Source organism: Euleptes europaea, chromosome 16, assembly GCF_029931775.1.
Source record: "Euleptes europaea isolate rEulEur1 chromosome 16, rEulEur1.hap1, whole genome shotgun sequence".
Taxonomy (NCBI): Eukaryota; Metazoa; Chordata; class Lepidosauria; order Squamata; family Sphaerodactylidae; genus Euleptes; species Euleptes europaea.
The window spans coordinates 4927017-4948840 of NC_079327.1; the positions used below are offsets into that span (position 1 = coordinate 4927017).

At 45.3% G+C, this 21824-nt stretch overlaps 1 protein-coding gene across 1 annotated transcript in view; it reads left to right on the forward strand.

The window, feature by feature from the left end:
- Positions 1-1705: 1705 nt before the first annotated feature.
- TDRD3 (tudor domain containing 3) overlaps positions 1706-21824 on the forward strand; it is a 70177-nt gene continuing 50058 nt past the window's right edge. Inside the window, exons 1-2 of the mRNA XM_056862190.1 lie at positions 1706-1722; positions 21651-21735. The gene's annotated coding sequence lies outside the window, so the exon portion shown is untranslated. The remainder of the gene's footprint in view (positions 1723-21650; positions 21736-21824) is intronic.

The window sequence follows — 21824 nt, forward strand, 5'->3', positions numbered from 1 at the left end:
CTGTCAATGGTCCTGTTTTTGATGTTATGTAGCTTGTATCATATTATATTTTGCACTTTGTGATACATTTTCACTCCTGTGTTTGCTTCCTTACAACCTCCAGGTACTAGCTGGATATCTCCTGCTGTTACAACTGATCTCCAGCCGACAGAGATCGGTTCACCTGGAGAAAATTGCCGCTTTGGCAGTTGGACTCTATGGCATTGAAGTCCCTCCCCTCCCTAAACCCCACCCTCCTCAGGCTCCGCCCCATAAATCTCCTGCTGGTGGGGAAGAGGGACTTGGCAATCTTATGCAGCCACCAAACTCTGATCCACCCAGTCCTGTTGCTGTCAAGTTGCATCTGGCTTATGGCGACCCCATAAGGGTTTGCAAGGTGAGAGACATTCAGAGGTGGTTTGCCATTGCCTGCTTCTGTGTAGTGATCCAGGACTTCCTTGCCAGGGGCAGTTCCAGGTTTTGTGGGGGTCCTGGGCAAATGCATCCCCCCAAAAAAATCTTTCTTTAATAGGTAGCAAGCGTTCATTACCTTTTTTTATTATTTACTATTCCCTTATTTTCATAAGAGTGGCGCAGAGTGGTAAGCTGCAGTATTGCAGTCCAAGCTCTGCTCACAACCTGAGTTCGATCCCAATGGAAGTTGGTTTCAGGTAGCCGGCTGAAGGTTGACTCAGCCTTCCATCGTTCCGAGGTGGGTAAAATAAGGACCCAGCTTGCTGGGGGTAAAGGGAAGATGACTGGGGAAGGCACTGGCAAACCACCCCATAAACAAGGTCTGCCTAGGAAACGTTGGGATGTGACATCACCCCATGGGTCAGGAATGACCCGGTGCTTGCACAGGGGTCTACCTTTACCTTTTCATAAAGAGTAGCCTCTTTTGGGGAGAGAACAGCCAACTGCAAGAGGCACTCCCTTGCCAGGGCCGGTTGCAGGATTTGGGGGTGGTGGTGGTGGCCAAATGCATTCCCCCCCCTCCCTAAAAAAAACTTTCTTTAATAAGTAGCAAGTGTTCATTTATTTTAACTGTTTTTACTTATTAACCCCTTACTTTCGTAAAGAGTACCCTCTTTTGGGCAGGGGGAGGGCCAAGTGCAAGAGGCATTTCCTTGCCAGGATTTGGAGGGTCCTGGACAATGCATTCCCTCCACCCCCCTCAAAAAAAAGTCCTTTAATAGGTAGCAGGCATTCATTCATTCATTCATTCATTCATTATTTTCGTAAAGAGCAGCCTCTTTTGGGGAGGGGAGGGCCAATGCAAGAGGCACGAGAGATTCCCCCCACCGCCGGCCCGCCTGAAAACGGATTTGCAGGGTGGTCGCTGCGCCCCTTTCAGCCCTTCGCCCTGAGCCGCCCAGCCTCGGCGGGCTGTTCCGCGCATGCTCGCCGGGCCCTCTTTCCCGCCCTTGCCTGCAGTTCACACCTCTGTCCACAGGCGGCAGGAGAGAGCCAGGGAAAGCGAGAGCGGAGACTCTATGGTCGGCGGCGGGGGAGCGTCCGTTCGCCTCGCCCCCCCAGTTTCCGGTGGCGTTCGCGGGGGCAAGCGGAAGGGGCGGGGCCGAGGCCTCCTCCGCGCCGCCCGCCTGTCCGGGGCCCTGTCTCGCGGCCCGGCGTGTCCTCACGTTCCTCTCCGCACCCGTGTCTGGCGAGGCGGGGCCCGCCGGGCGTGGGGAGCGGGGCGATGGCCGAGGGGGCGGCGGCGGCGGCGCTCTCCGAGGCGGGCTGGTGAGTGAGGGCGGGTGGGGGGGGGAGGGGCGCGAGGCCTGCCTCTTGAGGAGGGGGGAGGGGCCTGCGGGGCCTGGGAGGGGGAGGGGCGGCCTCAGCCCCCCCCTCCCCCAGGCCCCTCCGTCCACAAACCTCCCCCGGTTCCAGCCTCTTGGGGGGGGGGGGAGGCCCGCCTAACATACGTGTCTGCGTGTTCACACGACACCCCTGGAGTTTTGCGTGGCACGTGCTAGGGTTGCCAGCTCTGCGTGGGGGGGGGTTAAGTACCTGGACCTACGTATGACCTTCTTTTTATATGTGTGTGTGTGTGTGTATATACACACACACACACACACACACACACACATATATATATATACATACACACACACACACACACACACATATACATACACACACATATATTTGCTATAAAAATTATATATGTGTGTGTGTGTGTGTGTATATATATATGTGTGTGTGTGTGTATATATATATGTGTGTGTGTGTGTGTGTATATACACACACACACACATACGTATATATATACACACACACACACACACACATATATATATATAATTTTTATAGCAAACACATAAAACAAAACTAACTAATACAATAATAAAAAGAAAATACAAAAGAATGTCAATTATATAATCTACCTAATATAATCAAAATTCATAATATCCTTTTGAACCCACCCTCCTCCAAAAAAGTGACCCCATCACCAGGCTTCCGGAGAAGTGTCTAAACAGTTTGAAAAATTACATTGTTAACAGTAAAATAAAATTAAAAAAAAAAAGTTAAACTTATTTCTATAACTCGTTAACTAATGTAGTAAAATCCATTTTTGCCCGTTTATCCCAATATGTGACGGCCTTCAAACATGTTTTTTTAAAATTCTTCCATATCTTTTCCATGTAGGAATTCTGTTAATTTGGCCATCCTCCTATAAATCCATAATTTCTCTCTCCAGTCACTGATTGAAGGTTTATTTACTTGCTTCCAAACTTTGGCTATTGTAATTCTTGCAGCAGCAAAACTATATTGGCAAACGACTCTATCCTTTTTATCAATTTTTTCTTGAGGGGGGGGCGCCTAACATACATGTCTGCGTGTTCTCATGACACCCCTGGAGTTTTGCGTGGCATGTGCTAGGGTTGCCAGCTCTGGGTTGGGGGGTGGGGTAAGTACCTGGACCTACGTATGACCTTCTTGTGGTTATGTTTTGAACAAAATATGTGGATATTAGGATATTTGCGGCCCCCTCTGATTCCAGGGCTTCAAAAGAAGCTGGTTGCCAGAACTCTCTTGACATGAGACGTGTGAAGGGTCTCCAGCTCCAGGTTGGGAAATACCTGGAGGTTTTGGGGGTGGAGCCTGAAGAGGGCAGGGTTTGGGGGAGGGGCTGCAGTGGTACATAATGCCATGGAGGCCACCTTCCAAAGCGGCCGATTTCTCCAGGGGGAACTGATCTGTGTCGCCTGGAGAAGATGATGAAGAAGAGTCTTATACGCGATATATGTGCGTACACACATTAGAGTGATGGCATGTGTGCTTCTTGATGAAAGGGAGCCGATCCACGTGTGTTCACTTTAGAAATGAGGTAGGGGTTGGCAGATAAGTTTCCTGTCTATGGCACTTGTTTTACTGAACTGCTGTTTGTAAATCCTTGACAATACCTTACCACACAAATCCTCGGTGGCCCCAGTTACACGGAAAGGTGAAGGGTTGCCGTCCTTCTGGTGGGGCCTGGAAATCTCCTGAAATTACTGGTGATCTCCAGACTAAGGAGATCAATTCCCCTTGGAGGAAATGGCTCCTTCAGAGGGTGGCCTCTGTGCCGTTATACCTGAGGTCTCTTCCCTCCCCAAACCCTGCCCTTCCCAGGCCCCCCCCCAAAAATCTCCAGGAATTTTCCACCCTGGAGCTGGTAACCCTAGAGGGGAAAGGGGGCTTGTATAAATGGGAGAAGTTGCACATTCCGTTGTCGACATATAAGGATTAGTCTGCACACCTGCAAAGAGACATCATCTGTCCACTGGATACAGATGGTACGTAGATTTCCTGTAACGTGTACCTTGGGCTCTTCTGTGTGTGCATGTGTGTGTGGGGTAGAAAACTTGATGTCTTCCCTGAGGAAGGTTACAACCAAATTCTTACACGATGTGTGCTGTAATGAGCAGCTTTGTTTTGCTGAGAGTAACAGCAAGTTGGACTTAGAATCATAGAGTTGGAAGGGACCACCAGGGTCATTTAGTGCAACCCCTGCACAATGCAGGAAATTCACAACTACCTCCCCCATTCACCCCCAGTGACCCCTACAACATGCCCACAAGATGGCCAAGATGCCCTCCCTCTCATGATCTGCCTAATTTCACAGGATCAGCATTGCTGTCAGATGGCCATCTAGCCTCTGGTTAAAAACCTCCAGGGAAGGAGCACTTACCACCTCCCGAGGAAGCCTGTTCCACTGAGGAACCGCTCTATTAGAAAGTTCTTCCTAATGTTTAGACGGAAACTCTTTTGATTTAATTTCAACCCGTTGGTTCTGGTCCGACCTTCTGGGGCAACAGAAAACAACTCAGCACCTTCCTCTATATGACAGTCCTTCAAGTACTTGAAGATTATTATAATCTGACCTGGGTGGATTTCTGTAAACTTGGTAGAAAAAGCTAGCACAAGTTACTCTCCTAGGCCTGGTGTAGACATGTGGTGGGCATGAAGCGTGCTGGGGAAGAATGGCATTTCCCCAAATTCCCATGTATTGTTGGTTCTCAGTAAGTGGAATTCCCTTCGCCCAGCGTGTCACAGGTTAGGCTCCAACTTTCCCCCCGGATGTACTAGTTTTAACGGGGTGGCGTTGGTGGTATGTGATTCTCTCTGCCCACAGTCTGAAGGGATACAGCCTGTTCTGGTGGTGAAAAGTGCCATCACGTCACAGCCAACATATGGCTATCCTGTAGGGTTTTCAAGGCAAGAGACTTTGAGAAGTGGTTTCATTGCCTGTTTCTGTGTAGCAACCCTGGTCTTCCATGGTGGTCTCCCATCCATGTTCTTACCAGGGTTGACCCTACGTAGCTTCTGAGATCTGATGAGATTGAGCTAGGCTGGGCTTTCCAGGTGTGGGCCATGCACAGTTGGCGGTGGAGGAAAATGTCATCAAGTCACAGCCAATTTATGGCGACTCTGTAAGGTTTTCAAGGGAAGAAATGTCCAGAGGTGGTTTGCCATTGCCTGCCTCTGCGTAACAACCCTGGACTTCCTTGGTGGTCTCCCAAGTACTAACCAGGGACGACTTGCTTAGCTTCTCAGATCTGAGGAGGTCAGGCTAGCCTGAGCCATCCAGGTCAGGGCACAGCCCATTGTACCACCTCGCTTTGCTGCCAGTAAAGACCGTATCTTAGATAAATTTCTGCGTGTCCACACGTTTGCTTATTTGTATATATATATAAGTTTTGTAGATTCTTTTTAGCACAGTGCTTCTTAACGTGTTGCTTCTGCTTCCTGTTGCTCCCTACAAGAAGGAACTTAAGTAGAGCTTGCTTGTTGGACTTTTGGGTGGGAATTTTTGCTTTCTGCAATCCCTCTAAGATGACAGTATCCCCACTCTGCCGTGGAAGCGTGCCAAGTTACTTTGAACCAGTCATACCATCACTACCTAAACTACCTTGCAGGGTGGTTGTTAGTATAAAATGAAGAAGGGAAGAATGATTTTGGTTTTTTTTTTTTAATTTATTGTGTGATTTATAGCCTGCCCTCCCTGGCCGAAGCCAGCTCAGGGCGTGTAACATACAAAAGCATTAATACAAAAATACTAAAATTAACCACAAAATCTAAATTTAAAACAATAAAATCCCAACTTAAAACTATAAAACTACAGATGACGCCTAAACACTACTCTTGTTGCTGGATATTCGCAGGAGGTTACCCCTCAGTGACATGAATAATATAACAGGAGAACAGTGGGGTACAACTATATAAATAAGAGTGAAATGTTCAGATAAGCAAGCTTGATTTGTATGTTTACTAACTTTGTAGGAAAGTAGTCAAAAAGGGCAAGAGTCCAGTAGCACCTTAAAGACTAACAAAAATATTTTCTGGTAGGGTATGAGCTTTCGTGAGCCACAGCTCACTTCTTCAGATGGTATCTGAAGAAGTGAGCTGTGGCTCACGAAAGCTCATACCCTACCAGAAAATATTTTTGTTAGTCTTTAAGGTGTTACTGGACTCTTGCCCTTTTTGACTACTGAAGAAGTGAGCTGTGGCTCACGAAAGCTCATACCCTACCAGAAAATATTTTTGTTAGTCTTTAAGGTGCTACTGGACTCTTGCCCTTTTTGACTACTGCAAACAGACTAACACGGCTACCCACTGTGATTTGTAGGAAAGCATATGTATATTAACAGGAACGTTTCAAAATAATTTTTGGGTTGAGCTTTGAGGCTGACTGTTAAACTTTCCATTCGTACACAACAAGGTTACTTGACGCTAGCTGTTAAGGGGAAAATTTGGAAACTTGTTGAAGGATCAATAGGTCTTAATGTGTGTAAACAAATGTAGCTAACATAGCCAAAAGAAGTATGGAACCAAGATGTCTTTTACATAGTGTACCAGAGAAAAGCAGAACTATCACGTCCAAAAGGGATAATGATAATGTTTACCTATTCTCTCCAGGATCAGAGGAGCATGCCGAATATATTGGGTGCTGTGGTACACAGGCAGGAGAATGCAGCTGCAGTGGTCTTGTTTGTGGGCTTCCTAGAGGCACCTGGTTGGCCACTGTGTGAACAGACTGCTGGACTTGATGGGCCTTGGTCTGATCCAGCAGGGCTTTTCTTATGTTCTTATGTTCTATCTGCATCTTGACAGATGCTCAAAGAGCACCATTTCAAAACATGTGTATTTTTGTCTGGAAGCTGGAACAAGTAACGAATCAAGTGTCATGTTGCATGCCACCAGACGTTTCAGCTTAATTATTCTAATAATCCCAGATGAACTTCTGGCAATTTAATTCACTTGTCGATATCTGTTCAGTCTTGTCTGCTAGCGATGTTGTAGTATCAGATGTTTGGATGGCTTCATGTTTCTGTTGGTTGCTGCATGTACAGGATCATTGGAAAAGGATGCTTTATAGGTATGAATCTGATGCACACACAAACAAACCATACTGAACATACTAGAATCGTAGAGTTGGAAGGGGCCACCAGGGCCACCTAGTCCAACCCCCTGCACAATGCAGGAAATTCCAATCTACCTCCCCCCACACACCTGGTGACCCCCTGCTCCATGCCCAGAAGATGGCCAAGGTGCCCTCCCTCTCATGATCTGCCTAAGGCCTGCTTCTGCTGGTAATCAGTTTTACCTTTTGGTTTGCTTATGGATCATCACTTGCCCATAGTGCTGACTTCTTCCTACGTGCAGAGTTAGGTCGGCTTTGGACTTTTCAGTGGCTGCCCCATCTTTATGAAACAGTATTCCATGAAAGAGTTTTCCAGCTGTGTAAAGCTGATTTCCCCCCCCCCCCCAAAAGGTTTTTCAGGCCAGCTAAGCATAGTCAGTAGTCTAGGTTTTCTGGGGAATTCGAATGGGAAAATTTTCCAATGCAGATTTAAATAAATAATTTAAACAAAGTTGGCAAAAGAAGAGACGCGTAGCATACAAGCACTGGAGTTTGCCTGTGCTTCATAATCCTTCATTTAGCCCATCTAACATGATTGATTTGCAGCGCAACAGTCCTGACAACTGTAGTTAAACAAACTAGATTTACATATGCAGAGTGGAAAACCTCCCACGGAAAAATACTGCGTTGGGGAAAATTTCACCCCGCATCACTGAGTATAGTAAACTGTTCTAATGGGTAGCTATTATGTTATACTGTCTGTAGTGCTTTGTGTGTTCTGATGTCTGGTTTTGGATCAGGTGCGGATATTTTATAGCTTATTATGTTTGTTTGTTTTTAGCTCTGTATGCCACCTTGGATCATCAGTGGAGCAAAAGGTGGGGTAAAAGTTCTGGGGGGAAATATATTTGGTAATTTTGACACGTCAAAAATATGTTTTCTTCTTAAGTAGCGCTGAAGTAACTGGTCTTCTCGCATTTATAAGTAGCTCGGAAACCAAGCAGTTTGGTTTTCTGATTAAGAACATAAGAAAAGCCATACTGGATCAGACCCGGGCCCATCAAGTCCATCAGTCTGTTCACACAGTGGCCAACCAGGTGCCTCCAGGAAGCCCACAAACAAGACAACTGCAGCAGCACCATCCTGCCTGTGTTCCGCAGCACCTAATATATTCGGCATGCTCCTTTGATCCTGGAGAGAAAAACGTCTCCCTGTCCACTCTCTCCAAACTATGCATAATTTTATAGACCTCTATCATGTCTCCCCTTAGCACTTCTAATCTGGGTACTGTCATATTATTTCAGAAGAAAGTTTGAATAATAGTCATGAATGGAAAGGGGCACATGGTTGATTAGTGTGAGCGTTAACAGTGTCATATTGAGCTCTAGATATGTGACACAACATCACCGGTGGTGAGAGAACGGTTCCACCTATGGTTGTTCTGGTCACCTTTAGAGGAGCCTGTTAGGGGGATTAGATCATCTTTACAAATGGCAGTAAAATTTCTCGTTGATTGGGAGAGCTGCTCGTGCTTATTCCTTAGAGCAGTTAATGGCGAAGATGAGACAAGTTGAAAGGTGGTTTGGTTGTGTATGGGGGTGAGGGTAACTGTTCTCTCCCCATTGGTACAGCAAGCAGAATGGCCCATGGCCATAGCCGGGGGGGGGGGGGAGCGGGGTGGACGTTAGTGAAGTGTGACTAATCTGCCAGGTTGTCCTCTCTCCGGGAGGGGAAGAAGCTGCTGAATCAGTTGGAGAAAGATCTTGGTGACGTCAGTACTTTTTGGAGGTTCTCTTAACACGGTTCACTAACTACAGAGCAAACCCTCTCTTGAAGGGGTAATGCTACCCCATCCAGTATAATATAATTCCTCTAGTTCAGTGGTTCCCAAAGTGGGCAGTACCACCACCTAAGGGGCACTAAGAGGCAAGGGGGCAGCAGGGGGGGTGCTAAAGATGGGCCCCTTCAACTGTGTTGTTCACTAATTTACAATAGATCGAACTATGGCAACATGCTGGCAAATTTGGTGGAATTTTCCCCCCAGACTTTGAAGAGCTGGTACCACTGGATCAAGTTCATCAGTTTTGTTACATACATTTCAATTTAAAAAGTTGTAATTTGATTTTGAAGAGATGTGCAATTAATTGTTACTGTTTTGAAATTTTATTGTTATTATCTTCTTCAGTGAGTCATGCAAACCCCTATTTTGAATAATGCTTTTTATAGGATAGGGTAGGGGGTGCTGGGGTTGAGTCTGGTGAACCAAAAAGTTTGGGAATCACTGCTCTGTTTAGATGCACAACCTACCATCTGCATTTGACGTCTGCACAGCGGCATCCAGCTGATTGCTGGCTTGCATTAGTTTGATAGGGGTAGTACAAAGGGACTAGGAAGGAAGGAATCATGCAAAGGAGTTCTGAGCATTGTGGACTGGGGAGCCGAGGTGGTAGGATTTCCTGATCTAGAATCTAGGTTCGTCTTCGGTCTTCTGTGCAGTCCCCCATTGGGGGGCAGGCCTGCCTCGGAGAGGATTCTTTCTAGCTTCTTAAGACTAGATTGGGGGCCTGACGCGCATACGCATGTTTTCCCGTCTGAAAAATGCGCTATTGCTGGGTGACGCCCCCTTTCCCCCAGTTCTTTTTCTGCTGCTGAGTGAGAGGTTCGCTCCTGGCTTCTCTCCTTGTCGTCGTGGGTTTTTCCCTTCGTGAGGTTTTTGTGTGTGGTTTATCTGGGTTCTGGCGGGAATGCTGTACAGAGAGTGGTACAGATTTGTTTTTTGGCCTGCTCTGGAATCTCATTTTTAGCATAATGACCTGGCGAGTCTGAGGGGCCAGGAAAGAGTTTGTGTGAATGTAAATCAGAAGCCAGTTTAAACAAGCCAATTCCTTGGCTGCTGACTTCAAATATAAAAAATTATGAGAAATTATAGAACTTCTCAATTTGTCGCTTCCTAAGTTTCCAGTGTTTCTGTTAAGTGCAGTCTTTTCATGGAGGTTATATGTTAATAGGTGTTAGGGGGTAATTTCTGTTTTATCAGAAGAGCCGTAAAATCAGAGGTCAAAATTGCCCTTCCCACACACTTCATACTAGATAAAACAGTAAATTTACTAATTTAATAGTGAAATGATCCTTTGCCTGATAACCATTTCTCAGCTTTGAGGAAATGTTCTATTTTAAGGTCAATCTTAATACAACACATAGTTAAATTGTGGAACTCCCTGCACCCACAGCACCACGTTGGGGATTCCTGCTCTACAGCAATATGGAATCAAATAATTTTAAAGTTCTGCAAAAACTTATCACTGTACTAAGGTCTCATAATACTAGAACACGGGGTCATCTGCAGAAGCTGGAGGGTGAGAGATTCAAAACTGATAAAAGGAAATTTTTTTTTACACAGCGCATAATTAAATTGTGGGACTCCCTTCCCCAGGATGTGGTGATGGCTGCCAACTTGGAAGGCTTTAAGAGGGGAGTGGACATGTTCATGGAGGAGAGGGCTATTCATGGCTACTAGTCAGAATGGATACTAAACATGATGCATACCTATTCTCTCCAGGATCAGAAGAGCATGCCTATTATATTAGGTGCTTTTGAACACAGGCAGGAGGGTGCTGCAGTCGTCTTGTTTGGGGGCTTCCTAGAGGCACCTGGTTGACCACTGTGTGAACAGACTGCTGGACTTGATGGGCCTCGGTCTGATCCAGCAGGGCCTTTCTTATATTCTTAAACTGGAAAAGAAGAATGAGAGAGAAAAAAACCTGACACCATCGTGACAGCTGCCACCCAAACAATGTTATTTTTAAATTTGTACAGCCAAGGTCATCTTCAGTGGCCAATCGCAAGCCCTGCTGGACAGGAGCCCTGCCAGGCCCCACCCACATCCAAAAAACCCTTGGTGCGAACCAGGGAAGGTGTCTCTGGGCGTGGTTGCAAGCATCCCTGATCTAGCTGCCAGTTCTTAAGCTGCCTTTGACTTGCGCTAGCGTTGCGTGAGATGCAGTTTTGTGACTTCTGTGAAGCACACACACACAAAAATACTTTCAGAAGGGATTGGGGTGTGCATGCTTATGTTTGTCTCATTTATTTTCTTTCCAAACTCTGTTTAGAAGATTTGGTTCCGTGAAGCGTTGAGGTTGCAGATTTGGGGAATTAACTGAATGTTTTGAGTTGGCGTTAGTATGCTGCGGTTCTCCAACTTTTTTGTGTTTTTAGAGGGCCAAGAAAGATGCGCGTGTGTCATTTATCCGTAGGTCGGCTCCTTCCTTTGCTGCCTGATGCAAAGATCGCTATGCTGCCCAAAATAGCAGAGCTGTAACAGCGAATTTACTTTATCAAAATATAGCGGAGTGCCATCAAAGCCTTGGCAGAAGCTTGCGAAGTAGAAGCTTGCCTGAGGCTTTATAGACTTTATGGTTGCTCGATGCCTTGTGACTTCACAAAAGTATTGTGAGCAGTCAAAGTGAGGTAAAATTTATTCAAAACCAAATGGTTTACTCAGGGAATTCTAATATTTTGAAATGCTTTGTTTTTCTCAGCTCCATTTCTTCCTTTTGACCTTTTTCTCTCTATTCTCCACTTCTGGCCCTTTCCCCTCCATATCCAGAAGTGGGTTACCTAAGAGAGGTAAATTTTATTAGAAATATTCTCCCAAGTTTTACTATGGTTAGGCGAGATGAACATCAAAACTGATTCTAAGCATTCCATCCCACTTGACAATGACCATGGAAAAGGACCAGAGGTAAGATGTTACTGATCCAGTTTGCATGGTATAGTGGTTAAGAGCTGTGGTTTGGAGCGGTGGAGTCTCATCTGGAGACCTGGTTCGATTCCCCACTCCTCCACCTGAGCTCCGGAGGCTAATCTGGTGAACTGGATTTGTTTCCCCACTCCTACCCACAAAGCCAACTGGGTGACCTTGGGGAAGTCACAGCTGTTAGAGCTTTCTCAGCCCCACCTCACAGGGTGTCTGTTGTGGAGAGGGGAGGGGAGGGGAAGGTGATTGTAAGCCGGTTTGAATCTCCCTTAAGTGGTAGAGAAAGTTGGCATATAAAAACCAACTCTTCTTCTTCTTAACTGTTTTACTAAGGGGAGAGTCCCCCTCACCTGGATAGCCCAGGCTCTTGGGATCTCATCAGATCTTGGAAGCTCACTTGGAAGCTAGTATTTGGATGGGAGACCAGCAAAGGGGTCCAGGGTTGCTACACAGAAGCAGGCAGTAATCCCAAGATTTATAGAATAGTCTGCTCAGAAGGTTTCACTTTCATTTTTACTGCTTGCTCCTCCCTCCTCACACTTAGCTCCTTGTGCAGATCTATTCCAGTCTGATTATTTTTTTAAATCATTGATTTTTATCCACCCTGTTTTTCTTACATTTTCTATTATATTGTGAGAAGTTGTGAGTTGCTGTAATCCTCCTTGTTTACAGTGGTAGCAAAGTCATATAAATGGATCAGACTTTGTAAAACGTTTATTTCCATACCAAGCAAACAATTGAGATTAAACAATTGAGATTTAGAGACACTGTTCTTCAGTGTTACTCCTCTGAAGATGCCTGCCACAGCTGCTGGCGAAACATCAGGAAAGAAAATACCAAGACCACGGTCACACAGCCTGGATAACCTACAAGAACCAATGAACTATGACCGTGAAAGCCTTCAACAATAAACTGAGATTAAAGCTTTTTCTTCTGCTTGACCTATCCTGTTCCTTTCTTGCATGATTTTTCTTTGTTACTGTCCATCTTCAGGTTGCAAAATATTTGGAATCTACTTACCGCAAATAACTGTTTGCTGCTGCAGTATAAATAATACATTCTGTGTACCTTATTCTCATTCTGGCTTGTTGGAGCTGTGAAGTGGTTGTAGCTGTTGCTCTTCCTCCACGCGTCGAAGAATAAATAACTTCATCCTTCACTGAAAGAATGAAGAGCCTTGAAAGTGTTTCCCTTTCTGTTTCTGAATGCTGGTGGCACGGTCCGTTTGAGAAAAATATTCTAAAAGGGGTCGGGAGAAGCAGCTAGATAGAATCTCATGCATCCCCTTGCAACATCAAAATGGATGCAGTCCTTGCCCAAGGGGCATGTGTGAGTTTTGCGTATGCATTAGCCATTAGTGCGCTGGAAGACTCTGCAACTTTGGGGTTAATTGCACCGCTTAGGGAAAGGGTTCTTCTTTTGATTAAAAGCAAAAAGGGTCACCAGAGTCCTTCCCATAGCACCATGGGGCCTGCCAAGTGTTTATAGAAAGTAGATGGGGCCAGATGGGGCTTTGATTTGATTTTGTCTGCATGATTGTAACGGCCTTTGGCTATATACAATAAATCTGTACCTGTACTTAGTAAAATAAAACTAGTTTGCATGTTGTATTGGATCCTACCAGCTCACCAGAAGTAGATAGTTCCCCATTTTCCCCTTTCCTCAGCAGCCCTTCACGGACCCCAAAAGGCTATGCTGGCATTCGGAGGTTCTGCATGGGGGGGGGGGGTGTGGAAATCGTGAGATTGGAAGATGCCATAAGAATGGGAATTGGTTAAAATAGCTGCTGCTGCTTCTTAAGGCAGGGGTGTCAAACATAAAGCCCGTGGGCTGGATCCGCCCCTTGAGAGCTCTTCTGCAGTCTGCGAGGCAGCCCCTCACACCCCCCCTCTCGATCTGGGCTGGCGAGGCATGGCCCAGCCCAACCAAGTTACATTTATGTCATATCCGGCCCTCCTAACAATGGAGTTCGGCATCCCTGTCTTAAGAGTTGAGAGTGCTGAACAGGGAAAAGCGAGTTAAATGGACGAGAACATTTCAGCTCGCCTTTTCCTTACAGGGCTCCCCCTCAGCGCCTGCTCTAGCACGACTTATCGGCTCTCGCTTCGCTTTTGCCCTCCGTAGCAGGGCCGAGTCGGTCTTTTATGGGCATCGCTGACAATTTATATTCCTGGCAACTTTTTGGAAGCCTGATGAGAGAATTGTTCACTGGCCCGTTTTATCACATGCCTGAGGGGCAATATGGAGTTCATTTTCTGCATAATGTCTAGAAATGGAGATTGATGGGAGGAAAAATGTATTGATACAAAGACCATCTTCCCTCCTTCCTCCATTTGACTGGCGATTAAGCGGCCTTGAAATGCGGCTGCGGAAACATTGCTTTAGTCGTCCAATGGCGGTTTTAAACAGTGCAGATTACTTCCTAGCTATATTCAAGTTGATGATAATTAAGCCATGTCTCTCTTGGCTGTTTCATTTTGTCTGACAGATGTGACTTTCCTCGTTGGTTCGGGTTAGTAGTCATCCGAAAACTTGTAAAGTTTTCGGAGACTTTGTATATTTTATTTATTTATTTTTTCAAATTTATAACCCACCCTCATCCCCAGCGAGCCATTCTCAGGGCGGATAACAACAATTAAAACATAAGTACATCCAATATGTAAATACAGTACATCCTGAAAACCATAATCATTAAAACCATTAAAACTACTCAGATGGCCATAACTAACCCTAGGTGCCACAGCGACAAATGTCAGCAGATCAGCCCCCCAGATTTCAAGATGGGGGCGGGATGGGGAGGCCAGTAAAGATGGATCTTCTTGCAGCTGTCCTCAATTATAGGCCTGGCGGAATAGCCCCGTTTCACAGGCCCTGCGGAACTACTCCGTTTTTCAGGTCCTGTATAGAACTACAAACAGCGACTTTAATAATAATAATAATAATAAGAGTTGGTTTTTATATACCGACCTTCTCTACCACTTAAGGCAGAATAAAACCAGCTTACAGTCACCTTCCCTTCCCCTCCCCACAACAGACACCTTGTGAGATAGGTGGGGCTGAGAGAGCTCTAAGAGAACTGTGACTTGCCCAAGGTCACCCAGCTGGCTTCGTGTGTAGGAGTGGGGAAATAAATTCAGTCCACCAGATTAGCCTCTGCCGCTCATGTGGAAGAGTGGGGGATTGTAGCTGTTAAGCCAGAAGAGACAATTTTGTAAGGAACTGGAAGCTCAGAAGAGTAACTTGGGAAGGAAACTTTGTCAAACAATTGAACAACACATGAACACGTGAAGCTGCCTTATACTGTACCAGATCCTTGGTCCGCTCCATCAAAGTCAGTATTGTCTACTCAGACCAGCAGTGGCTCTCCAGGGTCTCAGGCGGAGGTCTTTCACATCACTTACTTCCTAGTCCCTTTAACTGGAAGTGCCAGGGATTGAACCTGGGACCTTCTGCATGCCAAGCAGATGCTCTACCACTGAGCTACGGCCTTTCCCCTAAACCTTTCCCTGTATGAACCTGTGCATGGATTGTTCCCCAGTTGCCAACCTCTGCTTTTCTTCTTTTCCTCTTGGTCCTTCTTGGTTCTGGGACTGATTTCTTTTGAAAATTCTTTTGAAAACCCCTCCAAAGGATATTCAAAGGCACCTGCCCTGACTTGCATTAGGAAGGGAATACAAGGCCATCTTCCTGCTTTCACTAACGAACTGTCGGTTTTACTTCCTCTGCTCTGGCCATCTTATTCGTCTCAAGAAATTGCTAAACCGTGAAGGCACAAGTAATGTGAGAAACTCGGTCCCTTCCTGGATCTTTCTCTTGTTACCCTGTATTGCTGGTCAGTGTCTTTGAGAATCACAGTGTGGTACACAGTTTAGTGCCTTGTGGATCAATATAATGGCAGCAGTCTAGTCCTTGAATTTTGTAATGAATCCCACACCATAAGAGAGCATAGTGGATACAGCAGTTGTGGGTTCTATTTGACCATAGGATTTGATTATTCTGACTGTACGTTCACATGAGCTTTGAAAGTGCCATGGTTCATCAGCAGCGTCAGTCCATTTCATGCTGGAACCTTCCTTGTGGTTTGCCTGTCCGTCCGTCCCCCCGGGCCAGAACCGAATTGCTTGGATTGTTTAAACCAGTTGTAGTGTCTGGCTGTTGTAGGGCTCCTGCCTTTTTAGTTTTTTTTTCCTTTTCCTGTTGCTGTAGGCTTAGCTTTGTGTGTTTTTGCTGCAATTTCCATTGTTATTTGATTTTGTTGTTTACTGTTTTATAGTATTTTGAAACGAAGCCTGTTTGCCCTTTGTTCAACCATATATTGGTAAATAAACGGTTAATTACCTGAAAAAAATATATAATAGCAGTGGATTGTATGAACCTACTTTCAGGTCTCTTTCAGCTTTCCCGCTTCTTAAATTGGTGAACTTAGTGAGATACTAGATGGGGGGGGGGTCAAAGTAGCTTGATAAAATCAAACAAGTTGCTAAGATTTCTAGTTATTTAGCAAACACACCACTTTGTAAAATTGGTATTAGACGTAGAACCAGCTGTGAAAATTATCTTTGGAAACGGTCCCCTGGTTTTAAAGCAAGGGTTTGTTTTAAGGCGAGCAAGAATCTGCGACGAAGCAATAGTTCCACCCAGTGGCAACTCTGTAGTTGTACATCCTAACATTTTTGAGATTCTATTAAATAGGCCCGTTCAGCGCTTGCTAGTTGGAGCTTGCCTGCTTTCGGATTTCACGGAGGACGTCAGCACAGCATATAGCTATGCTCTGCCATGTGTTCACGGCGTGGCATCATATTCTTGCTAAGTGTCTGCTCTTACTTCACATTGTTCAAAACGGTTTCCAGCCGCAGGCTTGTGTAACGTCACTTTTCAATTTGAGAAGCCATATTGACGCTTAAGGTTATTTTACTGTGTTTGCTAATCAGAAGGGAGGGGCCCAGGGCTCAGTGGTAGAGCATCTGCTTTGCACACATAAGGTCCTAGGTTCAATCCCCAGTGGAAAGGATCGGGTAGTAGGTGATGTGAAAGACCTCTGCCCGAGAGCCAGCGTGGTGTACTGGTTAAGGGCGGTGGTTTGGAGCTGTGGACTCTGATCTGGAGAACCGGGTTTGATTCTCCACTCCACATGAGTGGCGGATGCTAATCTGGTGAACCAGGTTGGTTTCCCCACTCCTACACATGAAGCCAGCTGGGTGACCTTGGGCTAGTCACAGCTGTCTTAGAGCTCTCTCAGCCTCACCTACTTCACAAGGTGCCTGTTTTGGGGAGGGGGAGGGAAGGTGATTGTAAGCCGGTTTGATTCTTCCTTAAGTGGGAGAGAAAGTTGGCATATAAAAACCAACTCTTCTTCTTCTTGAGACCCTAGAGAGCTGCTGCCAGTCTCACTAGACCACTGGTTCCCAACCAGGGGTCCGTGGACCCCCAAGGGGTCCACGAGAACTAAATTAAGGTCCACAAAACAAAGTTATAAACCCATAATACATTAATATTTTCAATTAAAAGTTCTCTATTATAAAAATATATATTCAAATTTTATTCTAAGTTTAATGTTTAACTAACAGTTATGATTAAAGTTTATTTTCAAATTATCAGAATTTTAATTTTGAACCTTGGGGTCCCTGCACCGAACAAAAAAGTCCTAGTGGTCCCTGGTCAAAAAAAGGTTGGGAACCACTGCACTAGACAATACTGACCTTGGTGGACCAATCAGTATAAGGCTGTTAGGTGTGTTCTGCTTTGCCAGATTAATATTGGGAGTAGTTCTAGGGTTTGGCCTAGCCTCTTCCGTCAGTTGGCTCAAGACAGTTTGCGATTTGCTTTAAAGTGACTGGAGTGGGGAACCAGAATGACAGATACGGATGAATGCCACGCGTAGCCTCACAGTTCTGCCTGTGGCTACTAATGCAAATGACAGATTAGAATTCATGTTGAATTTCAAGTGGGAGAAGGAAAATTGACACTTGGTTTATCGTTTTGGTTGTAGGCAGGTTATTAAAAGATGCTTATTAAATGATGCTTAAGGGACAGCTGGATGTAGAATAAATTTCCAGGTATTGTGAAGCCATTGGGTGGGGGAGGCGGGGGGAGTGTGTCTTTCTTTTTTTCAAAACCTCTAGAAAAGTTGTTAAACATACATGAAGTAACGACTTTCTTAGTAAACCTAAACTTTTTAAACTGCTTTAATATAAAATGTGTCACTTATAACTTGGCGTAGAAAGTTGTGCTTGGTATATTCATGGCATTTAAAAGTATACATTCTTTAATTTTATTATTTTTTTGCAAACAAAATTTTAGCATGGAGCGCTGGTATACCCAGTTGCCAGAGAGAACGTGACTCAAACTGCTGTACACCATGCTTTGTTAGTAGCCATACATTAGTTTTTGTCATCTTGAGAGGCCGGGGGAGAAAACATTTGAAAACAGGAAACATAAATTGTAGTAAGCAGAGGGGGGAAAGAGTGTTATTTGAACAAACAGCCTCATACAGACACAATAGAACCAGCTTGGGGTCACTCAGTGGAATCAGGTGCCACATGTGGCTGTTTGACATGTTACTTTGGGGAGGGATTGTGGCTCAGTGGTAGAGCTTCTGCTTGACATGAAGAAGTCCTCAGGTTCAATCCCCGGCAGCTCCAGTTAAAGGGATTAGGCAAGTAGGTGATGGGAAAGACCCTCTGCCTGAGACCCTGGAGAGCCGCTGCCGGTCTGAGTAGACAATACTGACTTTGATGGACCAAGGGTCTGATTCAGTATAAGGCAGTTTCATGTGTTCATGTGTACTTGTGGCTCTTCAGAGCACCATTCCCCGACACGTGTAAACACTTATGCTTTGTTCCAGCTCCGCTTTAGATCTCTGTTTGTTTTCAGGTTCCCGTAGTCCAAACCCTGTTGCATTGTTTACTGGATGGATGTCCCATCTTGTTGATTTTATTTGGCTTACACTATATAGAGGACCGGTGTGGCGTAGTGGTTGAGGTGTTGATGGTTTAGGTGTCAGCCTGGGATCCGGGAAACCACGGTTCGAATCCCCACTCCGCCATGGTAGCTTGCTGAATAATCTTGGGCCAGTCACATACTCTTAGCTTTGACCTTGGCAAGTGTTTGGATGGGAGACCACCAAGGAATGCCAGGGTCGTGATGTGGAGGCAGGCAATGGCAAAACCACCTCCAAACGTCTCTTGCCTTGAAAACCCTACGGGGTCGCCATAAGTCAGCTGTGACTTGATGGCTGTGTGTGTGTGTGTGTGTGTGTGTGTGTGTGTGTGTGTGTGTGTGTGTGTGTGTATATATATATATATATATATATATATATATATATATATATATATATATATATATATATAAACACACACACACACTCGTCTTAGCAAGAAAGGAGGACCATAAATAACACAAACTGTCGCTCAGTTTGTAGAGCATCTGCTTGGCATTCAGAAGGTCCCAGGTTCAATCCCCGGCAGCGCCAGTTAAAGGGACTAGACAAGTTGGTGATGTGAAAGACCTCCGCCTGAGACCCTGGAGAGCCGCTGCCGGTCTGAGTAGACAATACTGACTTCGATGGACCAAGGGTCTGATTCAGTAGAAGGCAGCTTCACGTGTTCATGTGTTTATGGGGGTTTATCAAATGCATGACCCGGACATCTGTTGCTGCAGTTCCAAGGAGAAAACCCAAAGCTTTATCAAGCTCCTACTGGGTAGATTCATGTGTTCAACATGGCACCCACTCACTGTTTCAGGGAAGTGGTGTTGTGGCCTGGTGAGGCCTATGGTTGTCAGGTGGTTCCACCACCTGAGGGATTGGATATGGCTGAGTCACCTAGTTGGACTTGGATCGGCTTCAAACTCCTGAGTTGCTCCAGAACAACATCCCAAAGTTAAATTGTTGGAAACATTAGTTAGGGAATAAGTAGGCTTGGAGATGGTGAAGGAGGCAGCAGCTGTATAACTCTGATGCTTTGAAGCACAGCTGCATGCCTTAGTACGTGAAATAGAAAGTCATAGTGTGTGCGCGCATGAATGCGTAATTTTAGAATCATTGAGTTTGTTCTGTCTCAGTGCAGAGCGTCTGCACGTGAAGCAGCCCAGCCTCTCGCGGATGGTTTCAATCAGCAAGGATTCCCCGAGGCAAAGGCTTACATTTGTGCCAAGTTTCTTTATTCCAAGCTTTCCTTAGCTTAGTTGTAATGTCCAGGAGCCGAGTTGCATAGCAGCTGCGATCTGGCGGTCTGGCGGTTCTAGAGGATTAAGAGATTCATGCTCAGTCTCCTCGTAATAACTGGATTGGGGTTATCTTTGCAGCATAATGCATTGCAGTTTAGTTTACCGACCCGGTTCAGATGCACTTGATAGCCAAAGTTTCAAGTGAAAGCGCATAAAAAAAGTAGGTGTTATAATTTTATTTTCTGTAAGCGTGTGGGGGCAAACAAACAGAAGTGTATGTGTCAGCTGCGTCTTACCTGTGCAGCATCAAGGGCTTCAGTAAACACGATGTCAAATGTGTATGTAAAACTGTGCCGAAGTTAAAGGAAATAAGCCTTTGTGCATAATGAAAAGCTTGGATTTGCTATGCTGGTTTTCGTAGAGAAGTTGCAGAATAATTGTTTCCAACAGGTACATATTCACCGGTAACCTTTAAAAGAGCAATTGTCGGAGCGGGAGGGGGAGAAGGAAGAGAAGATGCTTACCTGAAACACATAATGAAAGTTCAAAATTATGTGGGTCTCATGGGCTTTGTTTTACTGCTCTTGATGTGCCGCAAAAGACTTGCTTTGAGGGACTGTGACAAGCCTTTTTTTTCCTCTCCTGCCAAGGGGACACACACAGCTTCCTGAGATACTTTAGGGCCTAGGTTCGTTTTGAGGTACAAACTTTCCCCTCAGCCTCCATGTGTTCTACAGGTAGCGAGCGTATAGGCTTTGGGTTCGCTGCTTTAAGGTTAGTTTTGTGGTCCGCAAGGAGGTTCAGTCAGTCAAAATTTTATTTCAATACAGAATCAGCTCCAGAAGATTAACAAGTAATTAAAATAAAATAAAACGAGACTCATGTAGTGTGGCAAATATCAGACAATAAACATAAATTGGGAGGGGCACAAAGGAATAAAGCCCTTTCCCATCAACCGGACAGAGTTGTTAGGACTTACTTAGCCGCTTTGGTATCTCCAGGATCAGAGGAGTGTGCTGGATCAGACCAAGATCCATCAAGTCCAGCAGTCTGTTCACACAGTGGCCAACCAGGTGCCTCTAGGAAGCCCACAAGCGAGACTGCAGCAGCACCATCCTGCCTGTGTTCCAAAGCACCTAATATAATAGGCATGCTCCTCTGATCATGGAGAGAATAGGTATGCATCATGATTACTAGTATCCATTTTGACTAGTAGCCATGAATACCCCCTTTCCTCCATGAACATGTCCACTCCCCTCCTAAAGCCTTCCAAGTTGGCTGCCATCACCACATCCTGGGGCAGGGAGTTCCACCATTTAACCATGGGTTGTGTGAAGAAAGACTTCCTTTTATCAGTTTTGAATCTCTCACCCTCCAGCTTCTGCAGGTGAGACCCCGTGTTCTAGTATTATGAGACCTTAGTACAGCGGTATGCTTTTGCAGAACTTTAAAATTATTTGATTCCATATTGCTGAAGAGCAGGAATCCCCAGTGTGGTGCTGTGGGTGCCATATTACCCACTGACACTTTCCTGGTGCCTGTCACATGTTTTTAGAAAGTGGGTGTGGCCAGGTGGGGATTTTGCCTAGTAAGTCTTCTGATTGGCCATTGAGATTTGATTGGCCGTGCAGATTTTTAAAAACGTACCTTTGGCAGCAGCTGCCGCAACAGCATAAGGATCTTCACTGTGTGACTAAAGGAAAGCTGTGGCAGCCCTTTTGTGGCTGGCTGCAACCTCTGCAGTAGCCATTTTGGGGCAGCCATTTTGGGGCTTAGCCTGCCACACTGTCAGAATTCCAAGTGTGCCCGCAGGATCAAAAAAGGTTGGGGGCTCATATTGTAGATGACGGATGAAGGGGATGTTTCTTTGTTGTACTAAACGTACATGTTTTCTTTCGGTAGGTACCTATCTGATGAAGGGATTGATGCGTGCACGAACTCGTCTGACAAAGTCAACATAAACGATATTATCCTGATTGCACTTAATGTAGGTAATAGCTGGGAAATTTCCAGGAACTGTTTTTTATAAATTCTAACCGATTGTGGCGGGAATTGGTGTGTTTAATCAAAAAATTA